The sequence below is a fragment of the Chroicocephalus ridibundus genome, chromosome 5 (assembly GCF_963924245.1).
Source record: "Chroicocephalus ridibundus chromosome 5, bChrRid1.1, whole genome shotgun sequence".
Taxonomy (NCBI): domain Eukaryota; kingdom Metazoa; phylum Chordata; class Aves; order Charadriiformes; family Laridae; genus Chroicocephalus; species Chroicocephalus ridibundus.
Genome location: NC_086288.1, coordinates 72,297,448 through 72,324,108, shown reverse-complemented (window position 1 = coordinate 72,324,108; position 26,661 = coordinate 72,297,448).

Here is a 26,661-nt window from a genome sequence, read left to right as displayed (position 1 = left end):
TTTAAAATGGCCAGGTTTGTTTGGAAAACTGTTGCTCCTCACTTAACAAAGAATTCAAATTAAGGTGTGCATTGATCCTGTGCACTTTTTTTTCCGATACATAAATCTTTTTAAAAGTAGCCATGATCTGAAAATTTGATCTAGAATTTTTTGCCAACATCTCAGAAGAGTCTTTCCTGGATGAACTCTCTCTGTGTCAGTTCTTGCCATACACCACCTCCGCTCAGCACCTGGGTCACTTGATGGCAGGATGCCAGGGCAGAGATTGTGCCTGGTGTATTGCCTGTCAGCTCCCGAGTTTTAGGAAGTAAGATGGCAATCTGAAGGAGTGGGAAACACCACTGTTCCCCTCTAAGGCCAAGATTATCTCTCCTTGCTTGTGGACTCCAATCTTCCAAATAAGAAAGTGGGGCCTGGGAGTCCCGGTAGACAACAAGTTGACCATGAGCCAGCAATGTGCCCTTGTGGCCGAGAAGGCCAATGGTCTCCTGGGGTGCATTAAAAAGACTGTGGTCAGCAGGTGGAGGGAGGTCATCTTCTCCCTCTGCTCTGCCCTGGTGAGGCCACATCTGGAGAAAAGAAGACTGAGAGGGGATCTCATCAGTGCTTCTCAATATGTAAAGGGTGGGTGTCAAGAGGTTGGGGCCAGACTCTTCTCAGTGGTGGCTGGTGACAGGACAAGGGGCAATGGGCACAAACCAGAACACAGGACATTCCATCTCGACATGAAGAAAAACTTCTTTACTTTGAGGGTGGCAGAGCACTGGAACAGGCTGCCCAGAGAGGTGGTGGAATCTCCTTCTCCGGAGATACTCAAAACCCGCCTGGACGCATTCCTGTGCAACCTGCTCTGGGTGACCCTGCTCTGGCAGGGGGTTGGACTAGATGATCTCCAGAGGTCCCTTCCAACCCCTGCCATTCTGTGGTTCTGTGTATTCAACACTGACTTCGTGTCTCACTGCTCACACAGATTGAGTAGTGCTTAGGGGTGTCACCAAATCAGACAGCAGGAATTAATATTTGTTCATCACAAGATCCTCTGGTGGAGAAGAGAATTTCATTCCTTGGCTTTGCATTAAGAGGAATGTTCAATGTTTAGGTTATGCTATTTCTGAGTAAAGCAAGTCTTCCCTCCCCAGAGGTTAATATTCAGGGCTTTCTTTGAAAAGCTTCACTTTCGGTATTGGTAACACCGCTTCCTTCTTAAACTCAGGAAGATAAATGTAAATGGGAAGCTTAAAGATCATTAGAAAATGCAAACTGAAAAGCATGCTTTTCTTTCCCAAATTGCCAATTTTAACATGAATTCTCAGGGTTTCTTTTCCCCAGCTGTTTCTCAAAACAGCCCTCATCTGCATCAAAGCCAGCTTCCTTGGGTGTTGCTCCCGAGAAAAGTCAAAATATTTCTTTTGCAGTTTCTTTGAGTTAAAAATCAGTTGGAGAGAGAGAAAATGCCGAATGGGAGGGAGAAAACTGGCATTCAACCAGTGGACATGCCACAGCCTAACAACGGCCAAATAGTAGGGGTAAGTAGGAAAAACAGGAAGGGAAACAAATTCACTTTCATTAGGAGAACTTCAGGATTTCACCTGTAATACTATCTCCTTCCCTGGTGTTTGTGTAACTAACAGGCTCCATGTGAGCAAACAGCCCAGCCGATACCTCTCTTGTCGGGTGTTCGCAGCAAGGCTTTTTCTCCCTCGGCACACATCTTACGTGCTAATTGATTCCACCTTCCCAGAAGGGCAGGATTTCGCCAGGCGGCGTGTCCTCGGCGCGTGTCTGCTGCGGCACGCTGCGGGCACCCGCAAAGAGCAGGGGGGAATTTTTAAGAGTGCGTCTAATGGCCTTTGCTTCTCATTAAGCCCATAAGGGTAAAAATGACTCTCCAGGCTACTTGTGACACTTCATATTTTTTGCACAGTGCTTCTGTAATGTAATCACCCCTGCGTCATCTGCCTGAGCCTGAACCTTTGAGATACCAGGCAAATCCCCTGCTCGATGGACCTCCGTGGCTTTGTGTTAACTGTAGGGTTTTGGGGTGCTAGAGGGTAACTCTCTGTCTGACCGTATTTGTGTGCTTGTATTCCATAAAATATTTTCTAAAAAATATTAAATGGTGACAGCTGGAACGGTGAATTTGGTGTAGGACTAAAGGAATGAGCAAATCTACTGTTTGTGATAAAGATGCACCTCAAATGCCTTGATTTCATGGGGCGTCGAGTATATTTTTTACCAGGATTAAGAGAGCGATCCCTCGTGTCCTTCTTCTGATTGAATTTAAATGCCAGGACAGCAGCTCTTCTGTAGCGGACTCTGCTTTATGACTTGATTGCAGTAATGCTAAGACAAACTCTCTCTGTCTCCACGTGTCAGCGAATGCCGTACTGAATACGGAGCATGGAGCTGGGTGTTCTGTGGCTAGGACAGCCCTAGCAGCCTGTGGCGAGAGCGCTGGAGATCCAAGCAATGTAATTTGCACGGGTCCAAAGGAAAAGCTAATTTGGGGGTCAGTGGTATGGACCTTGGGATCTGTGCAGTTGCCTCTTTAAAATGAGAAAGGGAAAAGCAGACAGAGCACAAGATCTGGACAGAAGTAGCAGCTTCTAGGGAAATGGAGCAAATGTATTGCCATTCACTTGAAGTTTCATCCTCTAGCTTTATTCCACCACTGGGGCTTTTCACTCGAGACGTGACATCACTTACAACACAGGTGGAGTTCTACCGCCCATGCTTGCAGTGACTTTTCTCCGGGAGATGCCCCAGGCGGCTCTAGCTCGGTGTGGGGATGTGACCTGAGGAGAGGGGCAGTGCCTGGGGCGTCAGCGGGGTGAGCAGTGAGGTAGGGCTGAGCGAGGAGCGAGCAAGGAGCAACCCCCCCACCCCCCCACCAAGCTCTCAGGCTTCTGCCTTCCTCGCCCGCTGACAGGCAAGCGTCTCCTGAAAGCGACTTCTGCATTTTTCCTTCTCTTGTCACACCTTTCTGCAATAATATTCCGAGAGTTTAACAGAACAAAAATAAATTGTACTATCTTTGTTCAGAAATAAACTCCCTCTTTCCAATAATTTTTTTAAATTACTTAAATCACAGAATCACAGAATGGTCGGGGTTGGAAGGGACCTCTGGAGATCATCTAGTCCAGCCCCCTGCCAGAGCAGGGTCATCTAGAGCAGGCTGCACAGGAACGCGTCCAGGCAGGTTTGGAATGTCTCCAGAGACGGAGACTCCACCACCTCTCTGGGCAGCCTGTGCCAGGGCTCTGCCACCCTCAGGGTAAAGAAGTTCCTCCTCATGTTGAGATGGAATTTCCTGTGTTCTGGTTTGTGCCCGTTGCCACTCATCCTGTCGCCAGGCCCCACTGAGAAGAGCCTGGCCCCATCCTCTTGACACCCACCCTTTACATATTGATAAGCACTGATGAAATCCCCTCTCAGTCTTCTCTTCTCCAGGCTAAGCAGACCCAGGTATCTCAGCTTTTCCTCATAAGAGAGGTGCTCCACTCCCTTGATCATCTTTGTAGCCCTCCGCTGGACTCTCTCCACTAGGTCCCTGTCCTTGAACCGGGGAGCCCAGAACCGGACACAGCACTCCACGTGCGGCCTCACCAGGGCAGAGTAGAGGGGGAGGATGACCTCCCTCCACCTGCTGGCCATGCTCTTTTTAATGCACCCCAGGATGCCATTGGCCTTCTTGGCCACAAGGACACATTGCTGGCTCATGGTCAATTTGTTGTCCACCAGGACTCCCAGGTCCCTCTCCCTGAAATGCCATACTGTGTACTGTGTGCCACTCCATGCTCTTTTTTGCAGTACCAGTCGTTCCATAACTTAATATGATTTTTGGTTCTTTTTAAATGATGACTGGATTCTAAATTATAAGCCGTCCCTTTGCATTTTGCTTGCCAGTGCTTTTCTCTTAAGTGCCAGCTTCCAGATTTCTCGCAAAATTCAGCTAATACCAAATACTGCTTCCCTGCTTATTAACCTGGAAAACGTGGCCAAGTCGCAGCTGTAAATGATACTGTTATTGGCAGGGCACTGCTCAAGGTGGTGAACTCGGGAGAGGGATTCTCTTTCTCTTATTTGTTTGCACAGTACCCAGCTGAAGGAGGATTTACTCCCTGCTTGGACCCTTCATACACCACCGTATTAGAAGCAGGAGTTCAACTGCTTGCTCAGCCTGAACTTGTTCTCTGTGCAAATTGTCAGACATTGTTCAGTGTCTTATTAACTACGCCCATTAAGTCTGTATTTAATTAGCATGCGTGCTCTCTGACATAATTGCAGTAATGCTAAGACAAACTGCTTCTCCACCCAGCAGCGTGCACCACGCCGAGCACAGAGCACGGAGCTGGGCGTTCGCTTCTGATAGCTGTAGGCAACCTGAGATCGCCTGTGTTTGCCTGTGTCCCATCCACCACGTACATCTGTGTGCCCGTCAGGCGTTTGCTTCTGAAATCTTGAACTTTAGAAACAAATCAAAAGGGACCTTGTGTGAACGGTGCTACTGGTCTATCAAGAGTCTTCAAGCCATGCCTGCTACGTAAGGATTTTTCTTTCCTCGGCAATAGGATAATTCAATGGCTGTTCACGGCGCTCTTCCTTCCTAAAGCATTACTTTATATTTGTGAATTGGTAGGCTAGGGATCTGCTCCGCTTGCAGGAGAGCTTCTTTTCTTTGCAGCTAGTCAGGACAGTTTGTTTTGCCCCTGACAATGGAGATAAGATCCTGTGATCCTGTTCACCTGTACCATGCTGCACATCTTCTCACAAAAGAAAGAGCTTATTCTTTTCCAGAAACCTCCAGAACACTGTGAGCAGCCTGAAGGTCAAACCTGTGGCTTGGTGTATGAAAACCAGAGTGCTAGGATCGTGCAAGTAAAAATAGTGATAGAGCACTAGCTAAATTACAAGATTGTGTGAAAGATGACACTTAACTTTTCAATGAGGTCACCTTGAAGTGGATGTAACCTCATCTTTTACATCACCTCCACTATGAGATTGCTTGAGTTTCTCAATGAGACTACTTATGACCCACCTAAAGATCAGTGCGTGATTACGTTTTTGCCTCCAAAATTTACATAGAATCATAGATTCACAGAATCATAGGGTTGGAAGGGACCTCTGGAGATCATCTAGTCCAACCCCCTGCCAGAGCAGGGTCACCCAGAGCAGGTTGCACAGGAACACGTCCAGGCAGGTTTGGAATGTCTCCAGAGATGGAGACTCCACCACCTCTCTGGGCAGCCTGTGCCAGGGCTCTGCCACCCTCAGAGTAAAGATGTTCCTCCTCATGTTGAGATGGAACTTCCTATGCTCAAGTTTATGCCCGTTACCTCTTGTCCTGTCCCCAGGCACCACTGAAAAGAGCCTGGCCCCATCCTCCGGACACCCACCCTTTAAGTATTTATAAGTGTTGATAAGGTCCCCCCTCAGCCATCTTTTTTCCAGACTGAAGAGACCCAAATCCCTCAGCCTTTCCTCATAAGAGAGGTGTTCGAGTCCCCTAATCATCTTGGTAGCCCTCTGCTGTACCCTCTCCACCAGTTCCCTGTCCTTCTTGAACCGGGGAGCCCAGAACTGGACACAGTACTCCAGGTGCGGCCTCACCAAGGCAGAGTAGAGGGGGAGGATGACCTCCCTCGACCTGCTGGCCACACTCTTCTTGATGCACCCCAGGATGCTGTTGGCCGCCTTGGCCATGTTTACATCTTTTATGCTGTTTGACCATCTTACTCTATGCTTGGCTGATTTTGAAGGGCTTGTGGAAGTCTGAAATAAGTATGTCTGAAGATTAGACTTATTCTGCTGTGTCTTACTGTTTGTTGCACAAGCAACTATAGTTTTTGTTATTCATCACAGCACTGAGAAATAATGTACAATAAGTACAAGGAAAATCTGTCTGGAATACTATAACCACAAAGACTAGAATAAAAATCAGAGGTTAAAATCAAACTAATTTAAGTTAAGCAAAAACTGAACTGTTTTGTGTTTCTTGAATATCACATCCTAAAGCTCTTTTCTGTTAAGGAGGAGAGGAAGGTTTGTTAATGTGCATTTGGTCTTTAATATATTACCACTGGAGACTGTAAATTTCGTTCTCTACAACCATTTGACCGGATCAAAAGAAAGAGCAGCAAGAAGAACTGAAACATGAGTATGTGCTGAATTAACTTTTTATTTTCTTTTAATTATAAAAGTTATAGCTCTGTGCCGCTGACAACGCTAAATTTCGCATTTGAGGCCTTTGGGATTGATACATCCTTGAAGAGGTAAAAACCTCATATTTTTTATATGCCACCAAATGGTTTACTTCTATTTAAATCAGCCCTTCTTTGTAATACTTAGTTCAAGCAATTTTTAAATTTTTCATACTACATGGCTAACCAGGCACTTAACAAGTTGACCCAAAAGGTTGTGTAATCTTTCTCCTTGAAGATATTAAAAACTGGACCAGCCAAGGCCCTGAGCAACCTGATCTAGCTTTTATGTTAGATCTAACTTAGGAGCTGATATCTCCAGAGGCCCCTTCTAGCTGAAATTATTCAAAGTTCCTGTGTTTCTATGGGCTAGTTTTAACACTCACAACAAAATATTGAAAGCAGATCAACAACTGCGCTGTCAAACAAGGTATATTTGCGTTCGGAGGAAGGAAGAGTTTTGTGATTGCTGGAGGCAATTATTCTTTGCTTGCCTTCCTTCTGCCTTTGGAATGACTTTCAAGGTGGGCTATGTTTTGTATTTGTCCACAGCATGATGGACACTCAATGGATCTGGAAATGCACTCAGCTACACACAAAAGGAAAATATTCTAAATATAGTTAAGCTCTTCCGGCTGGACTTAAACTAATCTTGTTTTAAAAAAAGAATGATCCTGTACACTTCCCATCACCAGATCTAAGCATAAGTGGTTTACATAAAATGCAGAAGAGCAGAAATCCCAATGGAGATTGGAGCCTTTTCTTGAGCAAACACTGCCAGTTTCTAATCCAAATTGTGTACGACACTGAGATGAAACCGTATTGTTAAGCAGCCAACGGCACTCAACAGCAACCTTGATGGTTGCCAATGTAAGCACCTGGGTAGACAAAAAACCAGGCATTTCTGAACGTGGATTTGTCATCAAACTGTATGTCGGGGATGTGTGTTTTCCACCACAGGCAGAAAGCTGCAAAATGCTGTCAGGCAAACGCCCTCTCCATGGAGCCTCATAAGGCAGCAACCACCACGTGGGGCGGGAAGAAGATGGGTTGCAGATACCAAGCAGTACAAGACCTCTCCTTACTTTTTAACTCCCTTCATTTTTTATTTTTTTTTTAATATTCATCATGTAGAACTATCTAAAGCTCAATGTTTCTAATCCCCGTGCTGAGCTGAGGAGCCTGGCTCAGCCTCAGCTGCTGTGCTGGGCTCTATGGCCCTCACGGGATACCCCCACATCACTGTGCTCTGACATCTAGTGGCCACGAAACAAAAAATATGGGGGTTTTTTTGAGCTCTACAGCATGTATTGAACCAGCCAGTTACATCAGTAAATTGTTCCCCTAAGAGAAGTGGCATAAAGCCTTCATTTAATGAGCTGCAGAGTGTAGCTGGCCAGACTTCAGGCACACGAACGTTTCCCCTGAGCAAGACATGTCATTAGGCATTTTTAAAGATTAAGTTCCCTGTTCAATGGGAAATATTGTCCCTGTGGAAAATGGTTAAGGAACATGAGGAAGGTCCAAGAAAAGAAGAAAAAAATCCCTGAGTAGAGTTCATTCCACGTTGTGCTGTGGCACGTGAGTTTTGGGACCAGTCACTGGCTGGAGTTGAAGACAGAACAAAGCCATGTGAGAAAAGCCTGTTTCCTTTACACTTTCCAACATAAAGGTCTATATCTCTGCTGGATAAACACAAAGTTTGAGTCATGGCTCGCTGCAGAATTACTTGGTAAAAAAGGAGTCACTTTATGCCGGCGCAAGTGAAGAGCTTGAATTCCCAGCCCTGGAAACTGATGCTCACCATCCACTACAGATTATCACAGTGAGCACTGACCTTTTTCGTGTGCCAAAAAGACACTGAATTATATGCTATGGACTCTTCGTTTTGACAGATCCATGATGAACGACTCCAACTGGGGAAAGCCTCTTGCTAATCTTGTCTTCTCCCACTCAGTGCCATGCTACAGCTTAAATGCTTAAATCTGAGGCACAATTAACACACACAGAGGCTTTGTGCCGTGAACATGGGAACTGAAACGACCCTTTCTAGCTCTGCTACCACCTCATCTCACTTTAGGAGGAGCTAGGTAAGAAAAGTCTCATTCTCAGCTGTCTTTTTGCATTCCCAGATACTTTGCAAGTGAAGGGACTTTTTTCAAGTATAACCTGATACAAGTCAGTATCTTCTACTCATGAGCTTACAACGGGATCCACCTCTGCATTATGAGGCTGGTAAAATTTCACATCTAATATACACTTGTGCGTTTTCTATGATGAAGGCAGATACATCAGGGATGCATCTCAAAGAACCATGAAGTCCTTTACTGTCCCTGGGCAGGATGAGGAGGTAATAAGGAGCTTTATTATTGGGCAGGAACCTATTAAATGGGGTGTTGCTAAGGCTGGTTTCATGGGATCATATGCATTTTCCTGGTGGCTTTAGCCCAGCTTTCTTCCAGGTGCTTTCTCCTGCTCCTCTCCCTTAGCAAGCGCTGGGTTGGAGAGTGGTGTAGGTTTTTCTCATTTTCTGAAAGTCCCCGTTGTTGCTGTCAGTCAAATCACCAGCCTTTTCATCAACCCGTTGGGAAACTAAAGAAGAAATAACAGATGCAGCTCAACTTAAATTCATGTTATATTGAGTTTTTGAATGAAATTATTATGTTTTGAAACTGATATATGTAATTTTTTCCTTCTTTCACTTTCTGTTTTGTATGTGAGAGGCATAAAAAGGTAGCATTTGTCCTTTTCCATTCATTGCGATTTGTGAGTCTCTCTTGGGCTGGATTTTGATTTCATCTTCACCTTGTGATTCTGACAGGTGATCCCTTCCCTACAGTTCCTCCTTTCTCTTCTTCTCTTCTGCCTTGGTAAAATAAGGCTTTTATCATTCTCTGAACTGACACCTTTTAAGGATCCTTTGGAGATGCTTTGGTTTGGTATCACCACCAAACTTTCCTCTGCCACGTGTGTCATCCAGCTCTCATTTTGGATGTTGTCGAAGGGATCGTTGTGATCGTTGACTGCTCCTGGTGCCCCAGCCTGCCCTGAGCCAGCTTGTCCTGCTTCTGGGGTGATGAAAAGGAAAAAAAAAAAAGAAGTTGAGAAAACTATTTTCCTGGAACCTGCTCTCTCTGGTTTAAGAAATAAATGAGCGAGGGTCAACCACGGGCAGGTTATCTCAATGACAGCGGCGGGGCTGATGGTGCTCGTGCTATGCCTCTGCAGGGAACAGGAGTAACTTGCTCCGTTTTGGAGTTGCCTCAGGGAGAGAGAACGATCGTGTGGCGAGGCAGGTCGATACCCTGCCTTGGCAGCGTTTTAGAGTTAAATTTGCTTTCTCTACGTCACAGCCTGCTTGGGAGACCACGCGTACCCTCATGATGTTAGCAATAGTCAGGACATCTAGAAAATTTTCTGCATCAGGAAAATCTACTGGTAAAAATGATGTCCTTAAAAAACAAATACTGGTTTTGTCCATTATGACAAATAGCAACGATAATTTAAGATCAGGGTGTCCAGTCCAGCTACCTGCCAGAGCTTCCCTGTGAAAACAGCTGGAATAGTTTATCTAGGACCGCTTCTCTTCCTCACAACAGCTGATCGTATGGTCTGTAATTCCTTTCTGGATGTGTGAAAGGTTTGCATGCCTGACTAGTTCAAGGTCAGTGGATGTTAACGCTCATTTGAGAGGGTGAGGGAGAAGCTCTGTGCAATTTTATCTTTCCCACTATCTCACTGCTCATTTTTCACTTCTCTCCGTTCCGCGAGGCAGCAGCTCTCAGCACCTCCCAAGGGAGCTGAGACCTCGGGGAGCTGACCCGAGGTCTGCACGCAAGCTGTCTCCTCTGGAATCCCGGTGCCCCACTGGATTCATCTGGATAATGGGAGAAGCATTACCTCGCCTTCAGCTTGGAGACCAGCGCAATTCATTTTTGTGATTGTCTCAGCAAAGGTGATATAGAAACATTTGAAGTAAATCAGTTGGACGATGCACAGAGTTAATGCACACAGTACATCACCGTGGTTCTCCAAGGTTACCCCGTTTACCTGGAATAAACATTTACATCTGAGCGAATAAATTGCACAATGATGCTAATAATAAATAAATAAAAGGCACCAGGGTGCTGGGCTCTTTAACTTCTATTGCAAAGGCTCATTTGAAGTGTATCTGCGAATCAAGATCAATGCACCTAAGAAAATCACATCCAGCATCTAAAAGCTGATTATTTGGTTTCAGTGAAAAAAACCCCCACTCCTGTTATAGCCTTGGCAGAAGCTGCATCCATAAAACCAGAGCTGGTTTGAGTGCACTTTGCATCGGCTCATAGAGAGAGACGTTTGCTGCAAGCTGCTCCCAGTTAGTCTTCAAGTCACTTCTTTCCATTGCTGAGACACCTTCAGAAAGCTTTTTTTAGGTGATAGTGCCACTTTCTTGTTCATCTTTAATTGTGACAGTCCTTCTGTTACAGCGCTTACGGACTCCATACAGTCCATACTCTGACACTGAATATTATTATCACATTTTTCAAAGATTCATAGTGGTTAAAGCCAAAACATCCTGATGACTTCTAAGCTCCGTCCTGCTTTACACAATGCAGCCGTGCATCTGGCTACAGTGACAGGGTTTGAAAATCCCCCAAATTATAATTCTAGCACCTTCTGTCTTTACTGAGCATTCCCTCACCCACTTCAACCTGACATTCATGCAGACAGAGGTATTATCTTACTCAACAGCTAGACATTTATTTTATCACCCACAACCGCAGGTGATGCCTTAATTTTAAAGGAATTAAAGCTGTATGTTACCTTCCCAAGTCTCCATTAGCATGTGTAATAGAGCATTAGCAATTTGGAGGTGTAGGAAATTTGCTGTCATAGCACTGTTCTGCCATACAAATTAGACATGTAACGAGCAGTTGTGTCCTGTTGCCACAAATATGTTTATCTGGTTGTGTCTTTACAGTAAGCCATTTTTTAGCAGGCATTTCTAATTGAATAGAATCATAGAATCATAGAATCATAGAATGTGTTGGGTTGGAAGGGACCTTTGAAGGTCATCTAGTTCCAGCCCCCTGCAGTGAGCAGGGACAATACGGAATTGTAATAATAAGGAATAATAAGATTATTAAAGAAAATAATTTACAAATTCAAGGTGGCATAATTACTTTCCAAGAATGTAAAATATTAAAAGCTAATTGTTTTTCAGTGCAGCAGAAGCTCTTTCCAACTGCATTGACTCTGGGTTTTTTTCAAGCCTGAAGCCCATGGCTCTACACAGCTCCGGCACCGTCCTACAAACTTGTCTGGCATTTCTACCCACCTCGTCCAGGGATGTTTTTTTCCAAAGCCACTGGTTCCATCCCTCCTGATTCCCATTCTGTGGGCAAAGTCAGCAGGGGATGAATCCTGTGTAGGCTCTTTTGTGTTTGCATGCTTGTGTGTGCACGTACGTATAGTATGCATGGATTATCAGTTAAATATGTATTGACATACAGCGTAGGCAATAAAAGCTAAGGCCAGAGCTTAACTCTTGTCCCTGAATTTCTCTTTCCCCTCCTGTGTTCTGGTCCCTGCTGGCAGTTTACTGCAGGAAGCTATACACTAATCAGCCTGTAAAACGCTGCTCTGGGGGAGACGGTGATCCCAGCCGCAGGCTAGGACAGATAATAGACTTGCCTCACTTGACAAAAAGATAAAAGAGCTCATTTTGTTCCTCGTTATTTCACTGGTTTGGGGAGGTGGGTTCTTTCTCTCTTGTTTAAATGACATAAACAACGCCAAGTGTCAGGACAGGAGTGGGAGCCTGTCAATGCAGCCCTATAATTAGAAAATTTCCATGCACGAGGCAAAAGGGGTGTCTTCAGGCCACTTCCTGACCCACTCACCCATAGATCAAAAACCTGAGTAAGATACAGATAAGAAAATGCCCAGGAAATGAAACGTGCTCCATATTGCTACTTCAGACGGCCTTATTTTTTGCTGCGGCCGGGGGCTGCCTGGTGCAGCACTTCTGCCTAGACACCTCATTGCATCGCTGGTGAATTTAAAAGGGTAGCAAGGCAAAAGGCTGCTCTTCTGTTGGGGCCAAGCATTTCGTCTTCCTTCCGTTGCTCTTCTTTCTTAACCAGAGTGTAACTCTATGGACGCTGCACAACGCCGTGGGAGACAACAGACTCGCACTTGCATTGCGAAGTCCAGAATGTGTATTTCCCCTTCTCCCCTCCCCCCTCTATCTCTAAAAATTGCCCTTCCCTAATTAACAGCAGCAGAAAAATCCGCCAACCAACCCCAATGAGACATTACCCCTGTTTAACTTTTCTATTCAGCTACTTTCTTGCTGGCACGACCCCGCCAGGTAAGCACCTTGCTCTTTGCGAATGCCTGTGCCGTACTCTCCAACCTGCCTCCCGATGCTACAAGCGCAGAACGCGCAAATTCAAACAGCCGCAATATCAACCGCGTGGCCACTTTTTGGTATTAAACGCAAATTACTTAATGACAGACTGCTTTAAAGTATGTCTGCTCGGTGCTGGGGAGAGGTGGAGTGGTTCACTGCTGCTGTATATAGGGAGGATAGAGCATCTGATCCGATCTCACGGGTGAGCCTGACGTCTTAATTCTCATGAAAAGCGCCACGGGCCCTCCAGCAGGGGCGTGAGGCCAAGACCTGGGTGCTGTGGCTCGGCTGAGCGTGTGTGCAAACTTCTCACGAGTGCGAGAGTTAAGATCATCTGTCAACAGCTCCGTCCCATAATGTGCTGAGAAGCCTGGCCCAGCTCCAGGGCTAATTTTAAGCATACGAGTAGCTTCTCTCAAATCGGTGAGAGCGGCAGGGTGAGCTGCTGGCTCCGGGAGAAGGATGCTTGGGCAGTGGTACGGCTGGACCCCGAGGAGAAAGGGACACCCCGAAGTATAAGCTCAAGGGTCGGCAACCCAAGCTCAGCCGTCCCCTTTCCTACATGCACGCAGGGTTGCTGAGCTGCTTATATTGCATAGGATTTCCTGTACTGCATGATCAAATCCCATGTGACATGAGACAAGCGTATGGGATATGTCTTTTCCGGTATTTTTGCAGCAAGCAGCCATTCTTCCGGATGGTTGGGAGTCCAGGCTGGCGGGAAAAATGGCTATTGCACACCTACAGATAAACAGCACGGTACGTACCACACTTACCGTGCCTGTGCTGTGCTGTGCTGTTAAACTGGCTGTGCACGGGGCTAGACAGATGCTAGTGTGTCTGTCTAAGGGGAAAATACAGCCAGAACCATCACCAGGGTCTCTAAAAGCCTTAATATAGTGAACTTGGGCAATAGTAACGTCTTCACTTCTGCTGGGAGCTCCTAACTCTTACCAATGAAAAGACCCAAAGCGATGCCCAAATGTTTTACAACGTTATTGCCTCTTTTTGCTTGGCCTGAACGCATATGAGCCTGTAATTTTATGTAGATGCCACATAGATCACATTTTTAGCAGCCAAAGATTTTAACAGCTTTCAGCTATTGAAAGGTTTCTGGGCGATGTGCAATTATTAGAAGAGCAATTTAGTTTCAGTTTGCAGAATTTTCTAATGAAGATCATATCTTCAAAGTTGATACAGTGTGCCCGTCTTTTATCCAAATCACTCACTATCTCAGCGAAGGGCATGTCTATTAGAGAGCAGCACTTACGTGCAAAGCGCTTGTTATCTGAGCACGTTTAACTAGTTAAGTTCCATGTCTCCAATGTCAGCCAGATAAAGGCGGCTACTGTATATTTAGGAAACAGCCTGCAGAAAAATTCTTACCAAAATACAGAATCATATGGGACTCTGCTTTATTAAAAATGACTTGTTCTTTCCCAGCCTTTTCAGATTCCTATCTAATTTAGTGATGTTTTTTTGAGTTTGAGAGTGATGCCTTGCCAGATTTCTATCTATCCTTTGTTCTTCTTCTTCCTAACTCATTTCCAGAAGATGTAGCCTTTTTCCCTTTCTAGCTGAACAGCAATATGAGCGTTATAAATCAGTCCAATGTACCAGAAGGGTATTGACAAAGGACTGAATGATTTGTGCCCCATATTATGTTGAACCCGGCAACCATTGTGCTTATCAACTTGTTTAATTGAGATGACCCATTTTTACTCACGTTCCTTTCCCATGAACTAACCTGGCAAATGTGTTGGCTACATTGCAAATACCCCTTAAGAAGCACCTTGCTTTCTTCTTCCAAACACTGATATGGGGCTGGGCATCTCGCAGAACCGAAGGGTCCTCTGAGTGGCTGCATGGGTTGTGTTGGTTGCTTTTGGTTTGGTGGTTTTCTTCTTCTGAAGCGCACCCCAACCATGCCCAAAGAGGTTCGCTCGAACTCCTCTTGCTGCTTCAGATGCTATGAGTTAAAAAATCAAACCATTCCATACGGATTACAGTCAGAGAACATTGGCAGTTAAGAATCAGAACCAAATGCTTTCTTCAGAAGTGTTTTTTCTTTAATTTACAACAAGTAGAAATTCAGGAACTTCTGTTATCGACGAGGAAGCCCAGGAACAATAGCTCTTTCCTGTAAGTATCAGTAAAGTGATGACTAAACAGGCACTCAGTAGCCAGACAGTAAGCAAGGCGACACGCTTCACTGGGCATGCACTGAGGTTAAGGATGGCTGCTGAGGAAGATGGTGAAATTGGACCTTATTTATTAAAATTTTCTGCCATCTTCCAAGAAGGGGAAAATGATGACAAGGCCGACAAGACACACTGACTGCTGGTAAAGTGCAGCGAGGTTATTTGATAATGCATTATACCCTCACACGGTCCAAGCTTCTCGTGCAGCTGTATCACAGCTGCGTTTCAAATTATGGTCGGGAAAAACAACCAATGCTTTCTGCACCAGTCCTGTTCTGCACTGTCTGGAGACACTGGTTTTCTGGTTCACCCAGACCCTTTCACTGTGAGGGTGGTGAGACACTGGAACAGGTTGCCCAGAGAAGCTGTGGATGCCCCATCCCTGGAGGTGTTCAAGGCCAGGCTGGATGGGACTTTGGGAACCTGATCTAGTGGGAGGTGTCCCTGCCCAGGGCAGGGGGATGGACTAGATGATCTTTAAGGTCCCTTCCAACCTAAGCCATTCTATGATTCTATGATTCCTTGGCCTACCAGCTCACCTCCTCATCAGCCATCCCCTCAGCCCAGGCTTCAGGGATGCGGTGCCGGTTGCTCTACCAGAGGTGACCCGCACCATGAGTGCAAAAACATCAGTTGCTTTCACTTAGTAAAATGAATCCAAGATTACGAGGACTGTGCCTGGAGAATATCATCTTGCTAAGTGCTTAATGGGCCCATGCCAACTCTTGAAGGCCCCTTTCTCTCCAGGCGGGAGCAGATACGGGCTGTTACCGTGGGATGGAGACAGCACCATCCTGTCTCTTGCGAGGAAGGCAAGTCTCAAGGCCATGGGAGCTGCTCAGTGGGGATCCAGCTGGCACAAGCGGGAAAGCAGGACCTCCGGGCTGTGGTGTGGGTGGTGTTTTTCAGAAGTGACAGGAGATGAATTTGGGCAAGTCTGTGTTCATGCATGACTGGGGAATATTTTAATAGAATATGCGCTAGGGTAAGATCCTAATTAGTGTAAGTACAATTACTTCAGTCAAGATCAGCTGACTAAAATACTGTTTTGGTGTCACAAAGGATGGAATAGTTAAAATAAGAAAACCCCAAGTTTATTTCATCCCTCCAAGACTTGCATTCTCATCATGACTTTTCTCAGTTTCTGGTGATTTCAATGATGATTAAATCTCTTCTCAGATTCTGATGATCTCCTTCTGGCCCAGCCCATGCTTCTGGTTATACCCCATCCTGTGTGCACATGCGTGTGCCGGCTCCGGGCACTGCTCTGATGTTCCCAGCATGACAGCAAGCAGCTTTTGCTTAGAAAAGAAGGTAGATGAATTTGTTCAAAAGACTTGTTGAACTTGGCCCCTTATTTCCCAGAGAAATGAGTTGTAAAGGATTTATTTGTCATAAATTTTTAGCTGAGTTATTTCTGCAGATAACTTTTGGCTGCAGACCATTTGCAGAGTTTGCAATTAATATGGGAGATGCGAGATGATTTGCTGTAGGTTGCATGTGAAATTTCTGCTCCCTTGGCTGGATGAATATAACTCCTAGAATCAGGTTTCTTGCAGAAATTCTTGTGTGTATAAAATCCGTATTTACTTTCTGCAGGTTCTTTGTAGTGTATGGTTGATCCTGCCAGGGGCTTAGCATACTGTCCCTGCTCCAAAAAAACACTTATACCTGTGCTTAAATTTAAGGGAAAGATTAATTCCCCAGAAGTCAAGCCGAAGTTATTTTGAGCATGTGTAAGAGAAAAAGCAGTAAAGTTGGTTTAGGGTTATATGATCATGAAAAAATGTGTGTGCCTTCCTTGTCCTCAAAATGATGCTGCAGTGCTAGTCCTGTTCCTGCCCTGGCCCCGTGCTTGTGGCATCTCCACTCCTGCCCAGCCACACCCTGCCCCACTATTCTGCTCAACACCAAAGCCGTGGTGGCTCTGGGAGGGCTGTCCTCCCCACCTCCCGAGGCCTCTTCACCTTCTTCATCACTCCTAAAAAACTGTGCCCCAGATCCACCCCCAGTCAGCATGAGACAAGCATCCTCCTGCTTGTGTCCAAGTGGAGCAGTTTCGAGATGTTTGAGACACAACTTGATTCTCATACCAAGTTAAAGGAATCATAGAATCATAGAATGGTTTGGGTTGGAAGGGACCTTAAAGATCACCTAGTTCCAGCCCCCTGCCATGGGCAGGGACACCTCCCACTAGACCAGGCTGCTCAAAGCCCCATCCAGCCTGGCCTGGAACACCTCCAGGGATGGGGCAGCCACAGCTTCTCTGGGCAACCTGTTCCAGTGCCTCACCACTGGAAAGGGCACACCATGGTGGAAAAAGTCCTCTATTTCAGTAGCTTTTTCCAGAATTTCTTCTAATCTCGGTGCAGGATGCCACCACACAGCAGCTATTTTTTCATAGCATGAAACATGACTTTAGTTTTTCTGGAGCTGGTAGAAAAAGTTACCAAAGCAACAACCTGTTCTGAAGGTGGACATTGTTTGTCTTAAGGACAGTGATATTATAAAATGCCTAAGGGCCAAGGCACTCAAAGAGGCGAGGTTATCAATATGAAATGCCAAATGTTTACAAAACCTCAATGAGAGCTTCTGCAGCTCTCTAGAAAGAACAAGCCATACCTTTCAGAAATGCTTCTTGCTTTACAAAAGTCCTGTAGCAGAAAGGAGCCTGTGCAGATGGCAGCACTCTCCAGGGACTTGCTTCGCATCGCAAACACCGGCCTTTGCTTCCCCTTCTCTCCGTGTTATAGCATAGCTAAGGCCAAGGATAATGTTTGTCGACACTGTTGCCTTATTATATGTTTCTCATTAATGTTTGAGAATTATGGAAGAATTTTATACAAAAGGCCATCCCATAAACAGCTAACTAATCTGCCTTCTACTTGTCAGCTCTTCTAATTGAGTTGCCCACTGGCTAACCTCTTCTCTTATCCCTCAAAGGCCAAATCGGTTGGTATAAATGGAGATGATTTCAGTGACTTTGAAGAAATTACACCAGTTTATACCAGCTTCAGCTTTCTCCCACAACACTTCTCTTCAGGAAAAGAGAAAACTTGCCCCTTTCTAAAAGTGATTATGTCAAGAAGGCATCTGATGGTGGACATCATGAAACCATATAGGAACACGCTGTGCTTTAGACCCCAGTACAGAAATACCCAGGCTAGGTGTGACCAACCTGGGGATGAGGATGCCTCTGCAATCCATCTAGAAGCCCTATTCTACAGCAGCGCACACAGACCTGCTCATTGGGAAGTAGTCTAGGGCATTTTGCATCCTACTCCATCCATCGCACAGCCCCAAGTCCCTAACTGCCTCCTGCGGCTCCTAATTTCCAGAGCTGGAGGCTGAACACCTGCACAAATTTCCAGAAATCTAACTTTCTACTCCTGGGCAAAACTCCCTGCTCCAGTGATTCATCATTGAGCCATTCTTTGTGGGATTTATGGTCACACGTGGTGATGCTGTGCATTCATGGATCTGCACCCTCTTCCAGCAGGGCAGATGGCCGCAAGTCCTGCTACGACGGCTGGTGTAGGAAGAGACCATGTTGGCCCATTTTGGCTGAGTCTGGGAGACCAGAGGTCCTGTGTTGGTGTAGATAGTCCTGATGTGCAGGAACTTTCCCAACCCCTCAACAAAAGGCTTTCCATTCCTCTCTTGTCTTCATGATTCACAGGCATGCAGGGTTCTGCTGGTCTCTCCCTTTGGAGCCGCAGCCCTGGGAACTCATTATTCATCACGCTGCCACAGGGAGGTGGGAATCGGGGGCTGCCCTGCGATGGTGCGGTGGGGTGGAACGGCCCAGTAGGGGCACGGCTTCGTGCAGGCGAGATCCCCCTTTCCTGTTTGTCCCCTTTTCAAAAGAAACCTAATCCAACAGCAAATAAAACCCCTCTTGCGAAGGTCTTTAGACTTAGGACCCTGTTTAACCCTGAAGCAGAACTTTATCTTCCTTTTCCAAACGTGGTCACCTGGATGATGACTGAAAATGCTGGTGTTGCAATAGAGAAAGGCTGCCCTCGTCTTTTCTCTGTCAGCAGTCAGAGGGCTTCGGACTTCAAACTTCCAGAGTGTCAGCCTATCACCTTCTGCAAAAGCTATTTCTATTAATAAATACACAAAATTAATGACGGGGCTCCCACCATTCCACCTCCGCGTGCAACAACAGTTGTGGGTAAGCCCCATGTGAGAAATAAGTCCTCACAGCTGCTATCCTGTTAGCTTTAGCTATTTTGTTATTTTGGCTAAGTTGTCAAAACGTTCATTTCCTGATGTCTGGGAAACTGGCTGAGCAGCCCCTCCAGCGCTGGGCTCGGCTGCTTGCTGGTGAGATAGAGAGAGGCTGGATACCAGAGCGAGCCCTAATGCAAAGAAAGGACTGCTCTTTTCGTTCCTCGGCAGCAATTTTATCTTATCTGCGCACATTGCTCTTTCCAAATCAAGACCAGCCTTTTCATTATTATAAACAACTGGAGAGTGGGAAAATATTCCCCGAGGCAAGAAGCAGCACTTGGAGTAAAGCGCTGTAATGGAAGCTGCAGCACGCAGCAAAATTAATCACTCCTTAAGACATGTTCCTGCTCTCAGTGCAAAAGTGACTATCGCACCCCGTGGTACACAGGCAAATGTCAACTCTGTGAGTCCAACAAGACCCAGGACAACATGTTGAGTCGCAGCTTTTAATCGTGCAGGGTTCAGTCTCACGAGGTGCGGCAGGCGAGTGTCCCAGCCACGGTCCCATAGTGCGTGTCACCGGATGCTTCAGCCTCAAAACACTCTTCCCACCCATGGAAGGCACAGGAGAGACGTATATGCTTAAAACTGAGCACATATGCTCCAATCTCTTCAGGAGCAGCAAGGGCAGGACCTTGCCAGACCGAGCTGAAGCAAACCGTTAGTAACTGGACCTGCGTGGGGTCAGAGCACAGTTCTTGTGAGAGCTGATGTCCAAACTCAGTTCCCTCCTTTGGGGAATAAAGTTGCTTACTGAAAAACACAAGGTTTTGTCAACGAACCCTATTATGTTGCATGATCTCTCCCATCTCTTCTTCCTGCACTGTGGTGCTGCTGCTTTTTTATTAGTTGTTATGATCATCCCCATTATTATTGCTCTTACTGTGGATGGGCTTGATGCTAACCGTTACACGCGGAGTGCCTGGGTGTTTTGCAGTGCCGGCGTGTCCCTTCACGCAGTATTTTCTCCAGCGAAGCGACCGAGCCTGGCTGTGATCGGAAGAGGGTGTTTGTGAGAGCGTGGTCAAAGTGCACGGCACAGCACAGGATGACAGCCTGAGAGTCAGCCCTGCAGCTGGTGTGCTGCTTTGGAAAAGGTCTCCGTCAGCTCTTACAAATTTGCTGATGTTATTTCATTTCCATCAAACAGGCCAGGAGCCCCAGAGCTGTCTCTTTGCCCATCTGCACCTCGCCCGCCCTGCACACCTTGCTGAGAGCTTGCTGAGAAGGTTCCCTCTTCCTTTCAAAGCCTGAGGCCACTCTGAACCTATGACGAGGTGCTTGCAAGTCAGTCAAAACTCACCAAGTTCTTGAAATGTGATTGCCTCAGAGCAGGACTCTGCTTTTTAGGGGTCTGTGAACTTATTTTGATCAACAGCTTGCAAAGGGAGACAGAAAAGCAAAACTTCTTGTATGAAGTCAAGGCTGGTGGAAGCTGTTTGCAGAGCCGTCCTCCAGACTCTGTGCCCTCAGGAAGGGAAAGGCTAGCACAAAGAGGGAATTGTGAACGTGATTCAGTGACACTGCCACTTATGCCAGTTCTGGAGATGAGTTTTTTTGAAAACGGGAAGCTTTGCAGGGAACACGAAGCACTAGGCTCAGTTGAGACAGCAGCGTTACGGTGCCATTACTTGATTTACCAACTCCGACCTAACTGCTCACTGCCAACAAGGGGCTAATCTCTGCTTCCCAGTTTTTATCATGCATTCCCTACCCTCGAGCAGTTGCACGATTATGGGCTGTGTTGGTCCGTTGAGCTGATCTGATGGAAAACTGTTTCTTGGAAGTGGGTTTGGTTTCTGCCAGATGAGCTCAATGGACCAACTCTAACAGTGTCATTATGGCCGTAAAGAGAAGCAATGACAACTTATGCCTTGGGGTGTAGGAAGGGATTCTTCCCTTTCAGTGCAGCCCGGATCGTGCTGGAATAGGTGAAATATTCAGCTTCATTTTCAGAGGCCACATCTGAGCCATCAGCTGGACCAGCAGTGCTCAGATTAGCCCTAAAACCGGGACTTGGGATACCGGTGTTGAGGGTGGGAGGGATCTGTGTTTCCTCCAGGGCTGTAGCACTAATGCTGGCCCTAAGGAAGCCACAGGGATGCACGGCTGAGGCTGGGGGAGAGGCTGGGACCTTCTTTCTTTGAAGCAGTCTCAGCTCACCCGACTTGTGAAGCCACAACGTCAGGACCTAAATCTGCCACGGTCTGTGGATAAAGGAGGTGAAAGCTGCTGTGTCCAGTTCAGGTGAGTACTACTTGTAAAACACAAGTCCTAAACCAATGTTTTTCCATTAATGTCAGCACATGAATGTCGCGGTGAGTGATTCAAGCACAAGATTTTGAAAGCTGACCATCTAGAAGATTTGGCTATTACTACAGCTACATGGTCAAAAATCTGTTTACCTGCCAAAAGATGTAATTTCATACTCATTTGCAGTTCCCTTTCCATGGCAGGGGTCACGGTGGCACTTATTACATACAAGGAAGATGAGAGACCAAGCCATGGCATCAACAGCACACCTCTGAGTGGACGCAGAGGTCTTGTGCCCGTGTTGGCCGTGACTGATAGTTGAGCATTTTTTGTTAGAAACTGATGAGCATGCCTTGGTATCAGCGACATATAAGGAAGTGGAAGGGGGAGCTCCAAAACCACTTCTGTGTTCAGTGATGCTTCATCTTCCTCTAGAGGTGTCTATCACATGGCTGGAAGGTCTCTGGCTAAGTCCATGTTGTGAAAAACCTTAGGAGAAGATATATATACCTGGTGAGACGTGATGGATTTAGGTGTCCAGGTCCCTATCTATTCAGTCTTCTCCTTTCCCAAAGGCTCTTGCCCTTACCGAACCATTGCAGTTTATAGTCTTTTCACTAAATAGGCACTCATTCTGAGCTATTTTATTTTGCTGGATTGTAAACCACAAGGATTCAAAAGCTATCTCAGGAGCCAGTGAGATGTCTTAAAGCAAAAGGAGCAGCTTCTGAGAAATGGGTGACAGAAATCATGAACTTTTCCACCCATGAATCAGACCTTCATTCAAACAAAACCCACCATTTCCCTATTTTCTTAACCGTTCACATTTCTTTTAAAACCAGAGACCATGCAAAAAATTTTGGATATCTGGATATTTATTTCTGCCAAGTAAAGGTACTGAAAGAAACTTGTTAAAAAGGAATGAGATGTTTAGACATATACAGCTGCCTCTAATGTGTTTTTTGTTTTTTTTCTCAGATAGGGAGTACTTGGGCAGTAGACAAAATGAAGGAAGGATTAACTTCAAAATGTGGGGGAAAAATACCAAAGCTTTGCGCATAGTTTCTACCTGGACTGAGCATTCGGAATGTGTAGAACCCTTGAAATGAAAGGCAAGATTTCAGCTTGCTTCACCACCAAAAGAACCAAACATCAAATGAATGTAACTGGTCCAGGAAATTTAGCCGGTGCAGTTGTGTGGTGTGCTGGATTATCCGTGAAGAGCCTGATAGTTTCTGTAAGTCTAGTTCCACTTCAGAGTCTTGAGACGCTTTCACTTACATTGTGCCTTACTAATTAATTGCTCTCTGATGACTAGAAACGCAATAGACTGGCAACTCCTAATGAAAAACCAGCTGAAGGAAAATTATATGAGTCTTCCTGGGTTTCTCTTTCTTTACTTTTACTCAGAGTTGATAAGTTCAGAAATTTCACCGTAAATTATGTTTTCACTTTCCCCTTACTTTAATCTTTAGTCTTGAAAGCGCAGCGTGCTTTAGACGATAATGGAGAAATGTAATCTTCCTTGGGCTGGGATATTGAGCAGCCCCTTCTTTAAAATGCACTATAGGAAGTGGGAAGGGGTGGGACTCGGCATACAAAATAAGGGCTCTGCTTCCTGGCAGTTTATTTTCCGTCAATTTATTTTATCTAGGTCTGGGTGTGCTTGCCACTTTCACTGGAAATCCATGTTCGGCTCTGAGTTTCAGGAAAGGATGCAAGAAGTAAAAATCAAATGGAAATATCCCCCGTAATGAAGGGGGCTATCACAGCCTTTTGCTACAAGATCCCTTTTATGTGTGAAATATTTATTAGTCCTTGCCTGTTCATTATTTGAAGGGATATCTGAGCTGGTGTATCCTTAGGGAATCATGAAGGGAGCAGAGGGAATGTTTACAGTGAAAATGGTGCTTAATCTCCACGAATGACAGGAAAAGATTAAGCAAACTACAGATAAACCATCTTATCATTCAAAAGTATACACGCTGAATGCGTTGTAAAACAAATACACAGCTGCTCTTTAAATCCTTTGTGCATCAAAGGACCAGAAGCACAAAAAAGGACTTATTCACCTCAAACAGGATTTAAGTGGACTCTCCATAAGAAGCTGACATTTAAAAAAAAACTTCCACTGAACAACCACCTCAGTCTAGCATCTGAGCTGGTTTGGAAGTCCCTGTTGGACCTGGAAATCAGAGTGGCTTGTTGTGCTGCCTCCACAGCAGAGCGATGTTGGCGTCGGCACCTCCGTACCCCTCCGAAACTGTTCCTGTGCTGGCTTCACTGGGCTATTAGAGCCTTTATTTTAGGAAAGGCTGCCCACGGTAGCCCGTTTTATATATAACGCAGTAGTCAACTCACATATCCAAGAAGTGGGTGGCTTGGGTTTTATGCCCTTTCTGGTTAATGGTAATTCAAAACTGTGGTTGCCAACATTGGGTGATGACTGTCAGGCTCCAGCAGAACCTACGAAAAACCTAAATATTTAGAGAATACATCCGCTTGATTGACTAATGGCATTTTGAGAAGAGTTTCATAGATGGAAAATTTTCTGTGCCTGTAAGACTTTTGTCAATAATGTGGGGGCTCATGAGATACTTTTCTCACTAACGTGTTCAGAAGATATCTAACTGTTCAAATACTGTGTCATTTTCCCACCATAACATTCTCTCTCACAACTACAGCATTTTCCTACCTGTTAATGTAACAAACCCAGAGATTTCCAGCCTTCATAAAAGTTCATTTTGTAGAGCCTTTCCTGGCGTCCGACCCTGAGATGAAAGCTCTCCCTCACGCAGTCCATTACAATTCCTCCTTGGCTTAAAGGCTGCATTTCCAAAGTGCCATATGGCTCCCACTAAAGATGATCACGGTGACTGAGCTAAAGACAGAGGCAATTTCATCTACCCCTGGCAGAGGACAGTGTACAAAACCTTCAGTGGGGTGGGTAAAATGTGGAGTACCTGACTTGCTGTTGCGCCATGTCATCTCCCAAAATAAATCTCTTCCAGGTTAAGATTGTCCCCAAATATCATCTCCAAAATTTGAGGCAAGGATTTTCCTGTATCAGAAACTCACCTGTCTGTCACTGAGTGTTGATGTTCACTTGCGGGGAAATGAGCTCTCTGTTCCTACTGCGTAAAAAGCCCTGCCACACACTCACGGTGGAGAATTAAATCTTTCTCTACTCCCATTGATAAAAATAATGACTTCAGGTAGATGAAAGCCAAACATCAAGTGTGAAGTCTAACCTGTTCAGGAGGAGAGGCTGAGGGAGTTGGGCATGTTTAGCTTGGAGAAGAGGAGGCTGAGGGGAGACCTCATTGCCCTCTACAACTGCCTGAAAGGAGGTTGGAGAGAGGTGGGTGTTGGCCTCTTCTCCCAGGTGAATAATGACAGGACCAGAGGAAATGGTCTGAAGTTGCGGCAGGGGAGGTTCAGATTAGATATTAGGAAGAATTACTTTACTGCAAGAGTGGTCAGGCACTGGAACAGCCTGCCCAGGGAGGTGGTTGAGTCACCATCCCTGGAGGTATTTAAGAAACGTGTAGACATGGCTCTTCAGGGCATGCTTCAGTGGCAGAGATTGTAGGGTTGGTTTTTGTGTGTGTGTGTGTATGGTTGGACTCGATGATCTCAAAGGTCCTTTCCAACCATGAAGATTCTATGATTCTATGATTCATACTGGAGAAATCTAAACTCCACTGGTGGAGATAACCTCCCCATGTATTTGAACCAATAGTAAGGGAATTCCTGTCCCGAGAACCCAACTTTAAATCTTCTTCTAATAAACACAACGGATTTCTACAGACTGTGGAAACGCTTCGTGATAGATGAAAGTCAGATGAAAGTGTCCTTCTTTGCATGGGTCCTTTCTATCGTGTACCACTGACTGTTGTTTGTTAAGGAAATAAGTCTGATATCAGCTCAAGGGTGAAACTCTGCTTATTTGCTGGTGGAAGTGTCCATGTGAGGACTCCAGACACTGCAACCAGAAGATCATATCTCAGACAAAGAATTACTTGGCATTTCTTTTTTCATCACACTGAGCCAAATTCATTATCGACTTCAGAGAAATTAAGGGTTGCTCATTTGGGTAACTGTCAAAAGGATTATACAGCAGAATAAGGCTATCAGAAGTGTTGGGGATTTTTTTCTGTGTCTTTTGGCACTCTCAGGGAGAGTTAGTTTTAAGTGGCATTTTAGACATGCTAACGTTAATCAATGGAGGATGTCCATGCAGAGTTTCCCAGTCTGTATCAGTGCCAAGGAGAGCAGAACAGGACTGACAGAAGCCTAGTTCCTTTGGAAGCACAGTGGTTTCTTTTTGGAAGGCACTGGCCTTTCAGTTGGCCATGCTGTGCGATAAATAAATCCAAGAAGCTTTGGCATTTGGCACCTGCAGTACATCTGAATGAAGTAACGCTTTAACACATCGGGTTTTTGCGCAGCAGAACCAGCAGAGCTTAGTTTCCCCATGGACTTGTGTCCTCTCGGCAGTCCCTGCAGCTTGACCCCGGCTCCAATGCCTATTTCTATGCCCATGGGGGCACCTGTGCTGTGGGCAGTCGGGAGCTAGGAACAAGGTGGCTGGCAGGCTGATAGGTGTATGCCCTTTTGCTGCCTGGCTGCTGTCAGAGAGGTTACCCGTCCCCTAGAGGGACAGCAAACTGAGTCTTTCTTCTCGTCTAGCTGCCAGTTTCCACAAACATAATTATCTGTGCCATTTCTAACCCCCTTTCAACTTTAACAGCAATTGGCCAATTAATTCAAAAGCTCGTGAGAAGAGTGGGACTTACAGATGGACAAACAATGGGATGGCACAGTTTATTTCCTTAGGACAACAGGCTAAAGGTCCATAAGTATGGAAATTTCTCCCAAGAGGTTGAGCTATTTAGTTTGTTCCCCCATTTCAACTGGACATGGAAGATACAGCAAGTCAGCACCTATCAGACCACTTCCAGTCCTGCCTAGGGGACAGATCCAGCTGTGAGCAGTAGGATTCCTCAGTCAGGTTTGGTTAGAAGTTCCCCATTCCCACCTGGCCCAGAAGAGACACAGGATGATCTTTGATTTGAGAACATTCTCGATGCTCAGTTTGAATTCCTTCTGAGTTCAGTTGCTTAATTTCTAAAACCCCTTTTGTCCCCATGTAGCCGCAGGCACACAGAAGATGCTCTGAGCATCAAGAGACAGTCCTAGTCCTAGTGTCTTGGTGATAAGAGTTGGAAGGGCTGGAATTTGTAACTATTTCTACGTAAATAGCATTTTGTGGTGAAGCCCTCATTAATATGTTCTGGGGTCCCATGGCTTTCCAAAGTCACCGTGCAGCCAGTGGGTGTTGTGCTACCCCTTGGTCTTTCTTGTCCTC